Source organism: Nesoenas mayeri (genome assembly GCF_963082525.1).
Source record: "Nesoenas mayeri genome assembly, chromosome: Z".
NCBI lineage: Eukaryota > Metazoa > Chordata > Aves > Columbiformes > Columbidae > Nesoenas > Nesoenas mayeri.
The window spans coordinates 41,337,876-41,352,897 of NC_137542.1; the positions used below are offsets into that span (position 1 = coordinate 41,337,876).

The following is a 15,022-nucleotide window of genomic DNA, read 5'->3' on the forward strand; positions in this document are numbered from 1 at the left end:
ACAGGTCCGGACTGTTTTGCTATTACTGTGAGTCAAGAACAGCAGACTAAGTGTGCAGTTTTTATAGCATTTTTCATTTCTGGGAGACGATCAGTGCTACATAAATGCCGGAGATTTTATTGGTAGGCATTACAATCTTAAAAGTATTCTAGAAAGCATTGCTTGATTTAGGCAGTCTTAATCAGAGATTTATGTCCAAATTCATAGCTATTACCTAGGAGCTTGAGAAGAAAATTTAAAAATTTAAATACAGAGCTGGAATGTGGGGCATTTATCCTAGTAAAATAAGAAGTGGATTCTAAGCTAAATTTCATTTAAGCTAAATTTCATTTAAGCTAAATTTCATCTTCCCTTTTCTCAATAAAAGTGTGGAAGACTTTACATGAAAATTGAAAGAATGGCTACCAATTAAATGAAAATAAGCAATTTAGTAGGTGAACAGTTGGACTTTTGATAGTCACCTAAGCTGGTGACCATTTTACAGTTTCATGATCTTATTGCCCATAAAATCCTTACTCACTCTCAATTTGTTAAGTTACAGTTAGTTAGGTAAAATACAAATGAGTCTGATCATTTTAAATCCAGTTTACCAGATAATAATTTTCAATTGTAGCTGTCTAACAGTTTCTTCCATGGGTAGAAAAAGAAAGACAAAACAAAACCCAGGTGAATACACCACAAACCTTTACAGGTCTTCTGGAGAAATGTCACAGACTTTCACAACAGATAATGAAATTTTCAACTTGCTCGCTGGTGGGACTCAACATCCATTATGTACAGAAGCCAATTTGTGCCAAGTAAGTTATAAGATTCAAGATGAAAGCAACAAAGAATTTATTCCTGAATTTTACAACAGCTACATCTCTAAGCTATCAAGTGAATTTAGATTTAGGGATGAATATGACTCTGTAGCCAAAATTACACCGGATTCTCCGTAGTGCCATCTTGTAACAGCTCACCGTATGCAGATTTGAAACTGCATGCTGAAATATTCACATGTCATTTCAAGATGAATGTCAGAAACATTTTTAGATAGTGCTATTGTTTTAAAAAGCTGAAGAGTGGGTAAAATCCAGAAAAGACACAGTTTTTACTGTTTATATTTGAAGTTTCGAAATTATTTCTGTAATGCAAGAAAAACAACATTGCAGGGAAGAACTTAGTGACCTTAGTAAATTTTAATTTAATTGCATAAAAAAAAACTTTCTTAAAATAAACTCATTCAAGTTGCCACATCATGTACACTAAGGAAGCAGTATTGGGACCAGTACTGTTTAGTATCTTCATCTAGGACATAGACAGTGGGATCAAGTGCACCCTCAGCAAGCTTGCAGATGACACCAAGCTCAGTGGTACGGTTGACATACCTGAGGGATGGGATGCCATCCAGAGGGACCTGGACAAGCTTGAGAAGTGGGTCCATGTGAATGTCATGAGGTTCAACAAGACCAAGTGCAAGGTCCTGCACCAGGGTTGGGGCAACCCCCAGTATCAATACAGGCTGGGGGATGAAGGGGTTGAGAGCAGCCCTGCGGAGAAGGACTTGGCGGTACTGGTGGATGAAAAGCTGGACATGAAATGACAATGTGCACTTACAGCTGGGAAAGCCAACTGTATCTTGGGCTACATCAAAAGAAGTGATGCCAATAGAAATCTTGGATTGTATACTCATTTGAAGATCCAGTTAGTCTTCCACAAAAAGTAAACTCATCATAATGCAGCAAGACCAGTGTTGCTAAACTCACTCTTTTCCAAGTTAGGCATGTTGTTGCATTTATATATCACATAAAAAGAGCCAGATGAAACAAACTGAATGTATCTTTAAAGGTGGTAGCCTAATTATCTAAAAGGATCATAATAAATCAGATCAAAAGAGTATTTCTTATAAAGGAAAAATATTATTTTTTAGCTAAGCACAAACACTGTTTCAGCTATTTAATATAAACTAGCCAAGCAACTTCTATGATTTAGTATTTAACAGTAAGTGAGAAATGCTGATAAGTTATCAAGATTTCATTCTCTGAACTTAGTGCAGTTTCTACTAAAATTGTATCATCATAATCCTAGAGTATATATTAGAGCATGGAAAATCTTTTGTTTTACAAAAACCACTATTTATAATTCCATACAATATGAATAAAATAGAGATGAGGTTAACATTTATGGAACAAATCAAACTATTTCGATAAACTTTTCCCTTAAAATATTTTTGCTGACTTTTGTATTTAAGTAATGAAGTTGGATCAAGTCAGAAGCTTGTCATATCTTGCTCTGGATTCTAGAGGGCACAGTTGATTCACTGTAGCTGATTAGAAAAGGACAAAAAAGTAAAAACCATGAATCAATTTATTACAGCTTCACCTGCAGATGTTCAAAGCTGCAAGACAGTTATCTGCTTGTTTTTCTGTTGGTGTGTATGGCTGTAAGCTGTGGAATTCATTGTGTTGGCTGTTGGATATGCCCCCACTCCATTGATGTCGATATACATTGGCTTCAATATGCAGGGTATCAGTACCTCACAGGAAAACCTTCCCACTATGTAGAATAATGATTGCTGTTGCACAAAAGTTGTTTGCAAATCCTACAGCTTGTTTCAGCGTGATTCACTGACCAAAGGTCTCATGAAAATGAGTGCATGTACTCACTCATCCTTAAAAGATTGTGAAGGCCTGCCAGGGGCTATCTAAACTGTATAAACATGGTATAACATGCTAAATACTCATTGAACAACCAGTGGCACAACATGTTAGATATGCCAGGAAGCACCAATTTAAGTTCCAGGGACATGAGCTAATCAACTCAATTTTGTATTGTATTGTGCTAAAATCTGAGAAAGCTATTGATCCCTTTTCACTCTTTTTTTCTTCCTCAACTAACTTTCTGAGAGAACTTGCTTGTTAATGTATGTGTGCTTATTCACAGACCTGACTAGCTGGTCTTTCCAGGCAAGGATCTGTGAGCTCTTATTTAGTTGGAAAGTGGCCTAGGGTAAACTCTGAGAGAAACTGCGTGAGAGGTAGCTCTTTGTACCCAGTTATTGTTGGTGTGCTGTGTAACACTTAAAATAAAATTTTAGTTGTGAAATACACACAGTTTCAAGAAGAGTAATGATATGCAAAGTACTCCAGGGGACTGAGCTCCAAACTTCTAAAGCAGCTTCTGATAAGAAGAAATTCCATTTTAGAGACCTTCTAAAGCAAGTTCTGAGCTTCAAAATAAATAATGACAAAATTGACATTTTTTGCCTTGGGAACTCCAGTGTTGTCCCTTCTTAAATTCTCCTGCTCTGTAGTTTGCAATGACATGGTGTCCCTCCAGGCACACTTACTAATAGGTACCACAAGATATTGCCAGACAGGAGAGTTCCATTATGAAAAGACACAGGATTTTAGTAAGATGTTTCTGACATCAGGGCAACAATAATACTTCGGATCTTTCCTTGAGCTCTACCCAGGCAGCAAAACAAACATTTTAAAATGTGGGACAACTTATACCCAACTCAGAAAAAAACCTTGAAAGTATAGAAAATAGAAAGTCAGGAAAAGATTTATAGAGGTTTTAATACTGAAATTACCCTTGGCACCAGACAAATGTTAAAATAAAATCAATTTAATTCCACAAACTAGGTGTGTGCGACTTCTTTCTTAGGTCTAGGGAGGGAATATGGTAGTGGAAGGGTGGCAGAAGGTGCAGTACTGATTTAAAGTATTGTATCCAAAGATTTTGCATCACAAATCTACAGTCTGAGGAAAAATAACAACACAAAGCTCAGTGTGCACTTACTTAGGCAGATCACCATATGGCTGTCATGCTTTCTTACAGTTGCAAAATTAATTTGCCTTAACATTACTGTACTCTTTTGAGGTGGCTTCTGTACTGTGTGAATCATTAACATTCACACTTTTCCCCAGTCCAGGAAGTAAGCTGCAAGATATAAATCCTGCCACTTTGAAGGAGAGACATTTAGATGAGACATTATTATTCCTCAAGCTTAAGAGCAATAATGAGCTCTTCAGACAGCAACTGAAGGAGAATTTGAAACAAATTTTCACAGCAGATTGCACCTTTTTTTTTTTTTCTTTCTAAATGAGTCAGGACCATAACTTTATGGATTAGCAATGCTTGCTCCATACAGCTAGAGGTCGGAAAATGAAAACAGTATGTCAGTCGGTGATGCCATCTGATGTGCAACAGAAAAACAAAGCTTGTAATATTAGGAATGGGGGCCCAGTGTTTCTAATGTCTTTGCATAAGCTCTCCAGTTACTTTTTAAATTGGTCTAAGTATTCAGGAACTTATTTTTGGGACTTCTGTCCTTTCCCTTATCACTAGTTGATTCAGGGCATCATTTAGATCCCACATATAGATTACTGTGTGTTCATTCCAGTACTTGAGCAGTATATCTGTTACCACCTACTGGGTTGCAGGCTATGACTTCAACTAATCATAACAGCAATAAATTTATCAGGAATTTAAATAGTCTTAGGAAATCAGAGATTTGAATGCTTGCCCTTAGCTTTAGATTATGAGTCGCTCCTCCATTATGTGCTTGGTTTTTGTATGCTGGCACTAGTAAGGATCATCAGCTCCTTTTAAGAATAAAACTATGACTTGAATTCACTCACATAATTGGTAATCTTTCCTTATGTCTGCTGTGTTTTGCTATTTTAAAATCAAACAGAACTTGCAGGCTTCTTTTACTTGTCTGAGAATTTCTGTGGCAGATTCTAGCTTACAAACAACTGAAAAACAAATTGTGTATGAGTACATATACCTGTACCTGCCTATTTGTATATGTATATACATACAAATATGTGTATATATATATGGATAGACAGACAAATATGTCTCCTGTTAATCCCACCACTTTCTCTTTAGCCACCATGCCCTAGAAAGGCAATTATTCAAAGTACAGAAATATAGAAATGCAATGGCCGGTACTAAAGCTTATGACTGGGAAAACCCTGTCAGGTTATTCTAAGGAAATCTCCAGGCACCTTAAAGGCAAAATGTTTAATTTTAAATAGTGCAGCATGGATTTGAAAAGGGTCTGAAGGCAGCACGAGTCAGATCGTGGTGTTGTCATAGCAACAGACATTGAAATTCAAAATATGAAGTACAAAATCATGGTGGGAGAAAAAAGAATAGTAGAGAAGAGGAAATAGCAAGTAATAATGAAAATCTGTAGAAAGAATATGAAAATTAGATTTCTATGGCCAATTTTAGAATAATTAAAATATCCTATTCTGCACAGTATTAGTTGCATTTTTTAGCTTTTCCATACAACAATTTGAAAATGTTTTATAAATATTAACAATCTATGCCTTCTAATACCCCTCAAGAAAGGTATTGATATCGCCATTTATAGTTAGAAATATTGAGACAAAGAGAGCTTTGCATGAGTAGAATGTGTATGACAGAGGTCAAAAGACAGTTCCACTGTTTGCTCAGCTCTGTACTTGCATGCTCTTTGTTTTATTCCTGTAACATGCCTAAGTTTTATGATGCAATTAGCTAGATATGTAATAAAAGAACCAGAGTAATTTTCTTAATAGTGATAGTAACAGTATTGTTTCTGATACAAAAGCTGCAGTGCTTTAATACACAGTTTGTATAGTTATTTCAACTTTTTACTGTATTTCTTTACAATAATACTGGTAGTATGTAGGCAAAGGATGAGTAAAATGGTAAACAGCACTTCTTTTTCCCAATATTTACAACGGTTCAGAAAAAGATACTAATTTGTGTCTAACTCATTAAGGACCTGTAACAAATTCTAGGTTAACAGGAAGGGATTAATAACGCCTTGCTGGGGATCATGGAACCATATTGTTGGTCAAAAGCCTGAGATTACTGGGTATTTTTTTCTCAGTTTATTACTTTTATCCTCCACAGACATCTCTTTTCATTCTTTTATTCTGAGTATATCTCTACAATAACTTCTCTGCATTACTGACTTGTGTATAATAGAATTCTTTAATAAATCCAGGAGATTTTTTTTTTCATGTTGGATTTTGCAATGACTCCCATTTTACTTCAGCATTTTGAAGGAGTGATAATGAGGAACTTTCCTTCTCTCTCCTTCCTACATTTATATTTCCCCTCCAGGCATGTAATTGAATTTAAAGTTTTTATCATTCTTGAAGTAACATAATGCTGCAGTATCTGTCCCCTAAGAATAACTTTGAGGTTTTTCAACATGAGTATCAGCAGTATAAAGCAGATAAGTTGCATGTCACATCCAGGAATTTTAGGCAATGAGCCGTAAACAAAGAAATTAGATAAGGGTAGACAGAAAAGAAGCATTCAAAATTATGAAAATGTGCTGACTACATTATAGACTAGCAATACAACAGAAAAGTTGGAGCAAAAACAAGAAGAAAAAGAAAAGGACTCTTGAGACTTAGAGCTTAACTAAATTGGACAAGAGTTTAACTATTTAAGGAGCAAATCCTCTGGTATTTCTAGGGTCACGTTGGTCGGCAAACAGATTATTATAACATGACTGAAAATTCTCTGGTAATTGGGAAGCCAGCAAAAATTAAAGCATGATCATACAGAGGAAGATGCATGTGAGAGTAAAAGACAGACCCAGGATTCTAAACTGATTTTTTCAGGTATTTTTACTAGACAGCTGCTATTGTTTCACCTAGTTGAGCCATGAAGTGCTCTGCCTGGTGGGTGCTGAGGTGTTGCACCACAGAACTCTGCATGTGTTCAGGAGCTTGCTGAGTTTCTCAGGAGACAATTTTGCAGTAAGGTCTGAAACAATACTTCAATGCCACCATCATTCAAACCATTCAGGTTTAAAGTACTGATGCTCATCAGCTTCGGTTTAGCATAAGCTACAGATTTAATGTGTAGGATTTGACATTACAGGAGCAAAGGGGAGAGGCTGGAGGAAGGTATGTCTAGGGACTGATAGAATGTGCTGAAGCAAAAGCACATTCATTTTCCTCATCCTTTTTCTCTCCTTTGGATACTTTTAGGACTCAGCCTCTCTGCTTCTGGAATTAGACAGTGAGCCCTGGCTCAGGTCAGGTAAGGATGAGGTAGAGGAAATCACATATGTGGCTGAGCAGAGGAATGTATGCAGATCAGGAAGACTGGGATAGGGAAGAGAGAAAAGGATTAGCATCTGCAGCCTGATAGAAATAAAGTTGTTAATTTGGCTTTTAACTGCATCTGCTAATATACTTCTAAAGTTCTTCATATGGAATTAGTAATTGCATTTTCTAAACTAAATTAGCAATTTGATTTCCAAAATAGTTTGCCTCTGTCTACGCTAAACTGCAGTGACTACCGTACAGGCTATCTTTTTTTTTCATCTTTAACAAATACCTGAAAGCTTTGGAAAAACAAAAACAATAACAAAAGCAAACACACTACAAAAAAATAACAAGGGATATTTTCTTCTCAAAAGTCAAGCTGCTTCTTCAGTAAAGCTTAAAAACATCTAATCAGAAAACTAACAAGGAGAGATTTTTTACTCTCATACTGTTGCCTACCAGTCAAGGCCAGTTAAATTACCAAACTGTAGACCTAATCATAAAATACCCTATTTAGGTAGGAGAGCAGCTTCACTGACAACATATCTGCCCAATAAAACAGGTTATGTTTGAATATGGCAGAACCAAGACTGAATCAGGCTGTTTGCATGTGCATTTGCCATAAACCCATGTCATTGATGATTTCGTATATGGAATTCAGTATTTCTATCTAAATTAAGATTTTATCCCAAATATAAGTTTGTTGAAAAGTATCCAAATGTCAATTACATCATAAAACCCCACTTTCTTCTCCAATCAAACAGCTTTTGACGTTTTTCTCTGCTGTGTGTGTAGTATTATGCAAATTAGCTTCTAACTGTATATAGTTCTCAACTTGTCTCAAGATGCATATGGATGAAGTTCAAAAGAAAGTAATTCTTTCTTATCTGATGAACAGATAATAAAGAAAATTATTTCTATAGGATATTTTGAAAAAAAAAGCCACAAATGGCTTAAACAGAGGTAGAAAACTGCACACTGCACTAGAGTTTTTTAAACACTGTGATCTAAAAGAAAATTGTAGCTTAAGAAGCTGTGCATTGGAACATGGTTGCTCTGCTTACATCCTCTTGTTTACACTTCCTCCTAAATACCAGCAACTGGCAACCCCTTGAGAAAGAATATTTGTCTGTAACTCTAATCTAATATGTTATGGGTTTCTTGTGTTTTTCTGCATGTATGAAATGCATCGTGGTATCAGACTTTTTTATTACTATAGTATTTAATTAAATTGAAATTTTTATTTGCTTTAAACACAATCTGTTACAAAAGACAACAAGCGACAGTTCAATATTCATGAAGATCCCGTAAAACTATTTAGCTGTTTGGTGTCAGAATAACAGCAATTTCTAATTTTTCTCTTTTATTTTATTTTATTTTTTAAAAATTCCTGATGCTGAGTTGGCAAGTGGGCAAAACATCAGACTCCTTGTCCATCTGCCCATAACCTGTGATGTCGAGCAGCTGTTTTCTCAGGATTGCCATCTTTTAGTCTCATACATTTCTTTATGTTCACACCTACATTTCCGTGATAAAGTAATAAACAGCACAAAAATTATACAAATACTTTAAACCCAGTGTGCGTTGTATAGTAGTGTAGTTATGTAAATATTCCTTACCAGTTATTTAACCTCGAATCTAGTCTTAAGTGCCCATTCGCCACTAACGCTAAGGTGTTTCTAGGCAGGTCTTTTAAAACAGGAAGTTTTAAGGAAAATCGTTGCCGGGAAACGGACGCACTTCGCGCCGGAGGCGGAGCGAGGAGGGGAAACCCCGCCCCCCAGGAGCGCCACGGCTCCCCTTCCAATCCCGCCGTCCCTCGCAGCCGGGGGGCGGCAGCGGTGGTGCATCTTCTCTCGCTGATTGGTCGCCAGCCGCGGCGCGTCACCAGGAGGCGGGGAGCGCTCGGATTGGCGGAGAGGTAGCAGGGAGTCTGGCGCTGGTTGGCTGGTCACGGTCACGTGGCACTGGCGGGGCCGTGACGCCCGCGGTGGCGGAGGGGCTCGGCTTGTCAGGTAGGAAGGTGCCGTGCGCGGGGCGGTGGCGCCGCTGCTGGTGCCCGCGCTCCGGGAGCGGCGTCCGGGCCACGGGGCGGCCGCCTTCACCCCTTGCCGTGTTCTGCCCGCCCGCCCCGCCGGCAGCCGGTGCAGGGGGCGGGTAGGCCCCGCGCGGGGATTTACCTGCGGGCGAGCGGGGCGGGGCGGGCACCGGCGCCGTTCTTGCTTTCCTTTGAGGGGGCGGCGGCGGCATCCGGTCGCTTCACGCGGCAGTGGCGCGGAGAGACGTCAGGGGCGCCTCTCGCCCGGCGGCGGCTCCGCCCCGGCGGGGCAGGCAGCGCGGCGGCCGCGGATCCCCGCCCCCGGGGCTGCCGTCGGGCCGGGGGCGCGGGGGCCTGCGAGGGGTCGGGGCGGGCCCGGCCTCGCGGTGTCTGGGCTCGGAGGCGGGGCGGGGGAAGGGCTGACTCGGTGAGGGTGCTGTGACGCCTCTCCTCACCGGCGCCCGGCATGTCTGTTCCCCTCCTGCACTTCGCCTGCGCCACGGGTGGCCGGGCTGTGGCTGCTGCGAGTAACGGGAGGTCGCGCCAGCCACGACTTGAAACTGTGATCTGCGCCCCCCGCTCCAATAAATGCACCGCCCCTTTTGTCTTGGGTTTTGTTTTTCTTGTTGTTGTTGTTGTTGTTGTTGTTTTTTTCTTCCTCCTACTCTCTCGTGACAATCCTGTATAACAGCTATTTTCTTAACTTACACATTCTGTTTAGAGCTTGCATAGAAAGGTCCTTTAATGCTGCTGCCCTGGCTTTTTTCATGTGCGTTTTAATGCCTTCTGGGTCTCTTGTCTGCCGTGGTCTTAAGTGGTCACATATTTCGTATTTGAGAACGACATACATAAAAGTGCATCAAAAGTCCTTTTCACATTGGAGTATGTTTCTATTTTGTTTGAACTTACACGAGCATACACCCTTGTGTCATATCCTATGTGAACACCTAGGGTTATACTGTTAAAGAAGCCAGCTTGTCTTTTGTTTTTGAGAAAGATGCAGTGCTTTCCAATTAGCTCATGTAACTTTTCCCCACTTTGTAACAAAGGTGCACAAAGTTACTTTGATGCTCTGCTGTATTTTAGCACAGCTGCTTTTAACAAGTTGCCATGTAAGAAAACCCTGGGCAGTGTCTGAAACTTTAAGACCAAAAGAATTTACTGGGTATTATTTTCATGTAATTGTACCTACTAAATAATATCTAATAAAAAGATCACTGATACAGTTTACTACATATATGTGCCAGTCTTTGGAAGACTCCAGAAGGTGGGACATTCTTACTTCTAATCCGCTCACAGCCAAAGCGAATTGCAAATTTTGGATGTATTGTATGTTGAGTTACCGTAACGATTATTGTTGGTGAGACAAATGTGCGTTCTTTCCTTTTATAAATTCCTTTTTAATGTGTTGAAGCAAATTGTCAGTACTCTTACAAGTTTAAAATACACATGCGTGGAACTGAGCTTTGGGGATATTTCTTTGAAGGAGAAGATCAAACCTTGTCTGCACAAGGTTACTTGTTAACTGAGCAAATGCTCTGTTAACCATCAACAAGATCCTTTCCTGCTTTCCTACAACTGTAACTTCATGTCACAACCAAATCTTTCAAAGGAAGGTTCTTCTTCAGTTGATATTTGGCTTGTGAGCCTATAAAGTCATCATGTAGAAATCACACCGAGGAGACACTTGAAAATAAAGACAGGCCAAAGAAGTGATGGGTTGATTTTGAAGTAGAGTGATACAGAGGAATATAAGGCATGTCTTCTTTAAAAGAGGAGGAGAGGTAACATTTGCTTCACTGGAATGAAGAGATTTGATATGGGCGAGCAGCTCCGTGGGGTTGCACTGCATTAGGTAAGGTAGGATCCCTTTCCCTACCAAAAATGTTCAGTTTGGTTCTTTATGCAATGGAGAGGAGAGGTGCTTTACTGACGCCGAGTGAGTTTGTGGTAGACGCTATTGTGGGGCAGTCGTCTGTCCGACTGCGCTTTGTCCGTGCGGACACCCCCTCTTCCTGCCCCCCTGCTACTGCTTCTCAGTGCTTTCGGCGGGGAAGCCGCGGGGCGAAGGAGGGTTTGCTGCCATGTCAGCCTGAAGGCGGAGAAAGCTGGCAGCAAGCCCGGAGCTGCTCCGTACGAGGAGATGGGATAAGCAGCATGAGGTCATCATTTCTCAGGGAGGAGTTTTTTACAGTGTGTGGGAAGTGGGTCTAGGAATAGGAAAGGGGATTCTTTTGCTGGGGGGCGGGGAGGGGAGAGGAGGGAAGAGAGGAGGGGAGGAGCTGCAGCAGCAGCAGGGAGGAAAACCCGAGTTAATTCCAGCAGGAAGTAAACTGCATATATGCTCCTATCTTAAGATAAAACTATCCACTTAGTACTGTCTTAATTATGGTGTTGATTTATTTGCCTTATAAAAATGTATTTTGAAAACTTAGTGGAGAGGTTTATTATGCAGTAAAGGCAGTCTTGGAATTGTTGAGTATTCCCCATTTTAATAGGGAAGTAAAGGGTTTAATACTGTGCATGTAAATATGCAGCATGGTTCTGCTGTATAACATTTGCTTTCTGATGTGATTACTCTTCTGCTGAGGGGAGAGTTACTACTTGGGCCAAATCTTGTGTTTATGTTCTTGGTGGGGTGACATGGAGTAATAGCAGTACTTGTGTACTGTGAGACATTTCTGTGATGTAGCTCTCAATTGAAGTGATCACATGAACCTTTCAACTGTTAAGGGCGAAATAAAAGCATTTTAAGTATACTCTTAATCTATCCTTTATGTATAGTTTACAATATTGGTTGCACAATACTGTAGTCTATTTGGAACCCTGTCTTGTTAAGTGCTAGTAATGAAAAAACTTAATGAATAACTACTTAATAGCTTATCATGTATAAGGAAGTTTGCTATATGGTATTCAGATCTGGATCTCAAGTCAGTGCTTTTGCAAGCTCTCTTGTAATTGTCATCATTTGATCTCACCGCCTTCTTTTTCATATTATGGTTTTGGAAGCTATTATTTTAACATAAGGAGCTGAGACATTAAGAAATTAAGCTTAAGCATCAAAATAAATTGCCATAATTAAGACCTAATGAAAAATCAATTACGTTTTAAGTAGGGGCAACCCGTGAAAAGTTTATGAGTTGTTGCATATTATGTAAGCACTCTTTGCCAGGAGCAGAAATAGAATCCAGAATAGTGTTAAAGTGCATTAATCATGAGCCCTTCCTTCCCTGAAATTGCCTGTTTAGAAACCGGGAGACATACAATTACAGCAATGAGTGTGATAGAGTCGTGGAGATGAGCCCCTCCGACAGAATGCTGAATCATCCCTAGAGCACTCTGTCCTCTGTAATAAATGAGTCAGGCATTTATGGAGAAAAGCACCGTGGAAGTATTTACATGATAACATAATGCATATTCCAAAGAGGGTGGCATTTAGGTTTTCATCCTCAATTTGTGAATCTCTTAACTTTAGTACTTGATTTACCAGGTTTGCTGCTTTCTCCAGCTCTGTGCCTAACTTTTTTGCTTTAGAAAAATTGGAAAAATTTTATTCCATACATTGACAGTGTATTGTAACTTATATGGTTCATCATCACATTTATGATGTTTGCTGTTTGAACTGAGAATGGCAGTAATAAGTTGTTTTTCTCAGTACAAAGCAGATTGGAGTGAGAAAGGGCATTGATTTAATGGTTATTTAATAAAGGCAGGAATAATTTTATTGAATATTTAGTGCTGTAATGTTCAAACAAATAACATATTAATAATGACTCAGCTGTTGGAGGATGTTAGCCAGTGGGCTGGTAAATCACAAAATTCACCCTTGGTGGACTTATAAACAAATAAGAGTAGGGTCTTTTTAACCTTTTAATACCTAAAGCTTGTCCTATCTGCTATTAAATTGAAGAAGTTTGTTAGAATCTGTTTAGTATATTATACTGCCACCATGTCTGTTAAAATACAGATTTTGTGGATTGTGCTTTCTTTAACGTTTTTGTTTTCTTTCAGATAGCATGTGACTTCATAGTTGTGGCTTCTGATTTAAAATGTTCATGAATGTAAAATAGTACCCCACAGCATTTGTATCCCAAGTAAGTGTTGAGATAACCCGCAAATAAGGGGTGCAATTAAGTGAAGTGGCTAAATTTAAAAAATGCGACAGCTTTAACACTGTAAATAAGGATATTTTAAAACAATTATACTATCCCTTCAGCAAAATTTTGGAGCACCTTTTTAGTGATTAAAACATACAAAGCATGGAATCAGAAAACCACACATTTGTTTATTGTTGGTGTGAGTATATTTGTTGGATGTTGATACTGTGAATGGTATGTTTTCTCCCAAGGAGAATATATTTTCTGTAATTTTCATAATATAGTTGTTTACCCGTTCAGCAGATGTGATAAAGGAAGTTCACCAGATAAAAGGAAATGCTTGATTCATCAAATACAGAAAAGTGTTAGCAGTTGAAGTGCACAGCCAAAAAGCAAAGTATTATAGAGGGTTAAAAGGTCTGTAACAATATGCAGTTCTGCCTTTTGGATTAGGTGAATGTTGAAATTGGAGTGGGAAATCTCTCATCAGCAAATGTGTTAAGTAATCTTAAACTACCAGATTTTAACAAATTTAGCTGGCATCTAGATCATGTAATTTATCTAAGTGATTCTATTTTGTGTGGGGAGGTAATTGCACACATCCTTATTGAGGTCAAAATCTCAGTTTGATTTACTTCTTGTCTTCTTCCATGGCCTCTTAGTTTCACATGCTGCATGCTTTCTAACTCTGCTTTTCTGAAGCCAGCTGGTACTTCTGAAAGGGAACCTGCCCACAGCTGACAGGGTTGTTTTCTTCAAGCTCTGCTCCAGCCACAATACCAATGCACACCACAGCAGATTTGTGTCTTATGCAGAACAGTCTTCCAGAGGTATCCTAGCCCTGTATGCCTTGTGTCCTTAAACCTGAGGCTTCATGATACCACAAAGCATGTGTTGCATACCCAGCGTATCATGCTGTGAAAACATAATTCTGGTGGGCTGTGACACGGTGATGTCTTGTGCTCTAGTGTTTCACCACCGAAGTAAAACCAGCCAGGCTTGAGGAGCCTAGTGGAGATGCAGGGATTTGCAGTGTGGATGTGGTAAGTCTGATTTCAGTGGGTGGGAGCTGCCATTTTCAAAGCAGTGATTAAGCAGATGGTTGTTAACATTTGACTGTTAAAACAGGATGGTTTGTGCCCCTCTACAGAATTTTGCAGATTAAGTTGGGATTTCAGGTTTAAAGATGCGGCCAAATTCTCTTCAACTGTCTCAGAGTGCAGTAAGGCAAGAATTCTGAGGGACCTGCGTAACCCTTGCCTGCAATACAAACATTATTACCATACTTTTTTTTTTTTTTTTTCTTCTGAGTAATATCCATGAATCATGCTATGTCTTGAAGAACATTTGCCCTGTAAATAAGAAATGAACTGTTTGGTATCATTCCTGGAAAGAATACTTTTGATATACAGAATGAAAGACGGGGGTAAAAGAAATCTGTTGCAATAAAGATCAGTTAGGCTGAATCTTATGTATGCAAATAGATTTCCATGGGAAGAGTTCAAGCATACATTTTTTTTTGCTCATGTGCACTTCAGGACCATTTTTCCAGAGACCTGGGAGGCTAAACATGCACAACTTTTAATGTTATAACATTGATTAATTAAAGCCTGATTAATTTATACATTTTCAAATGATACTAATACCTGTGAAGGAGGAGTGTTGTTTATGACTGGGAAGGCTGATGTTACCCAAACAAAAGTGACTGGATATAAAAAGATAGGATAGGTTTCTTCATGTATCTTGAAAAGTTAGGCCTGGTGAATATTTGTAAAAGGTATGTATTAAAATTTGTTATGCACTTCAAGCATTTAAGAAGGCGCAAATGCATGGTTCAG

At 39.1% G+C, this 15,022-nt stretch overlaps 1 protein-coding gene across 2 annotated transcripts in view; it reads left to right on the plus strand.

The window, feature by feature from the left end:
• The first annotated feature begins 9,028 nt into the window (after positions 1 to 9,028).
• Positions 9,029 to 15,022, plus strand: part of FER (FER tyrosine kinase) — a 159,806-nt gene continuing 153,812 nt past the window's right edge. For both annotated transcript variants that reach the window (XM_080363145.1, XM_080363146.1), the window contains exon 1: positions 9,029 to 9,064. The gene's annotated coding sequence lies outside the window, so the exon portion shown is untranslated. The remainder of the gene's footprint in view (positions 9,065 to 15,022) is intronic.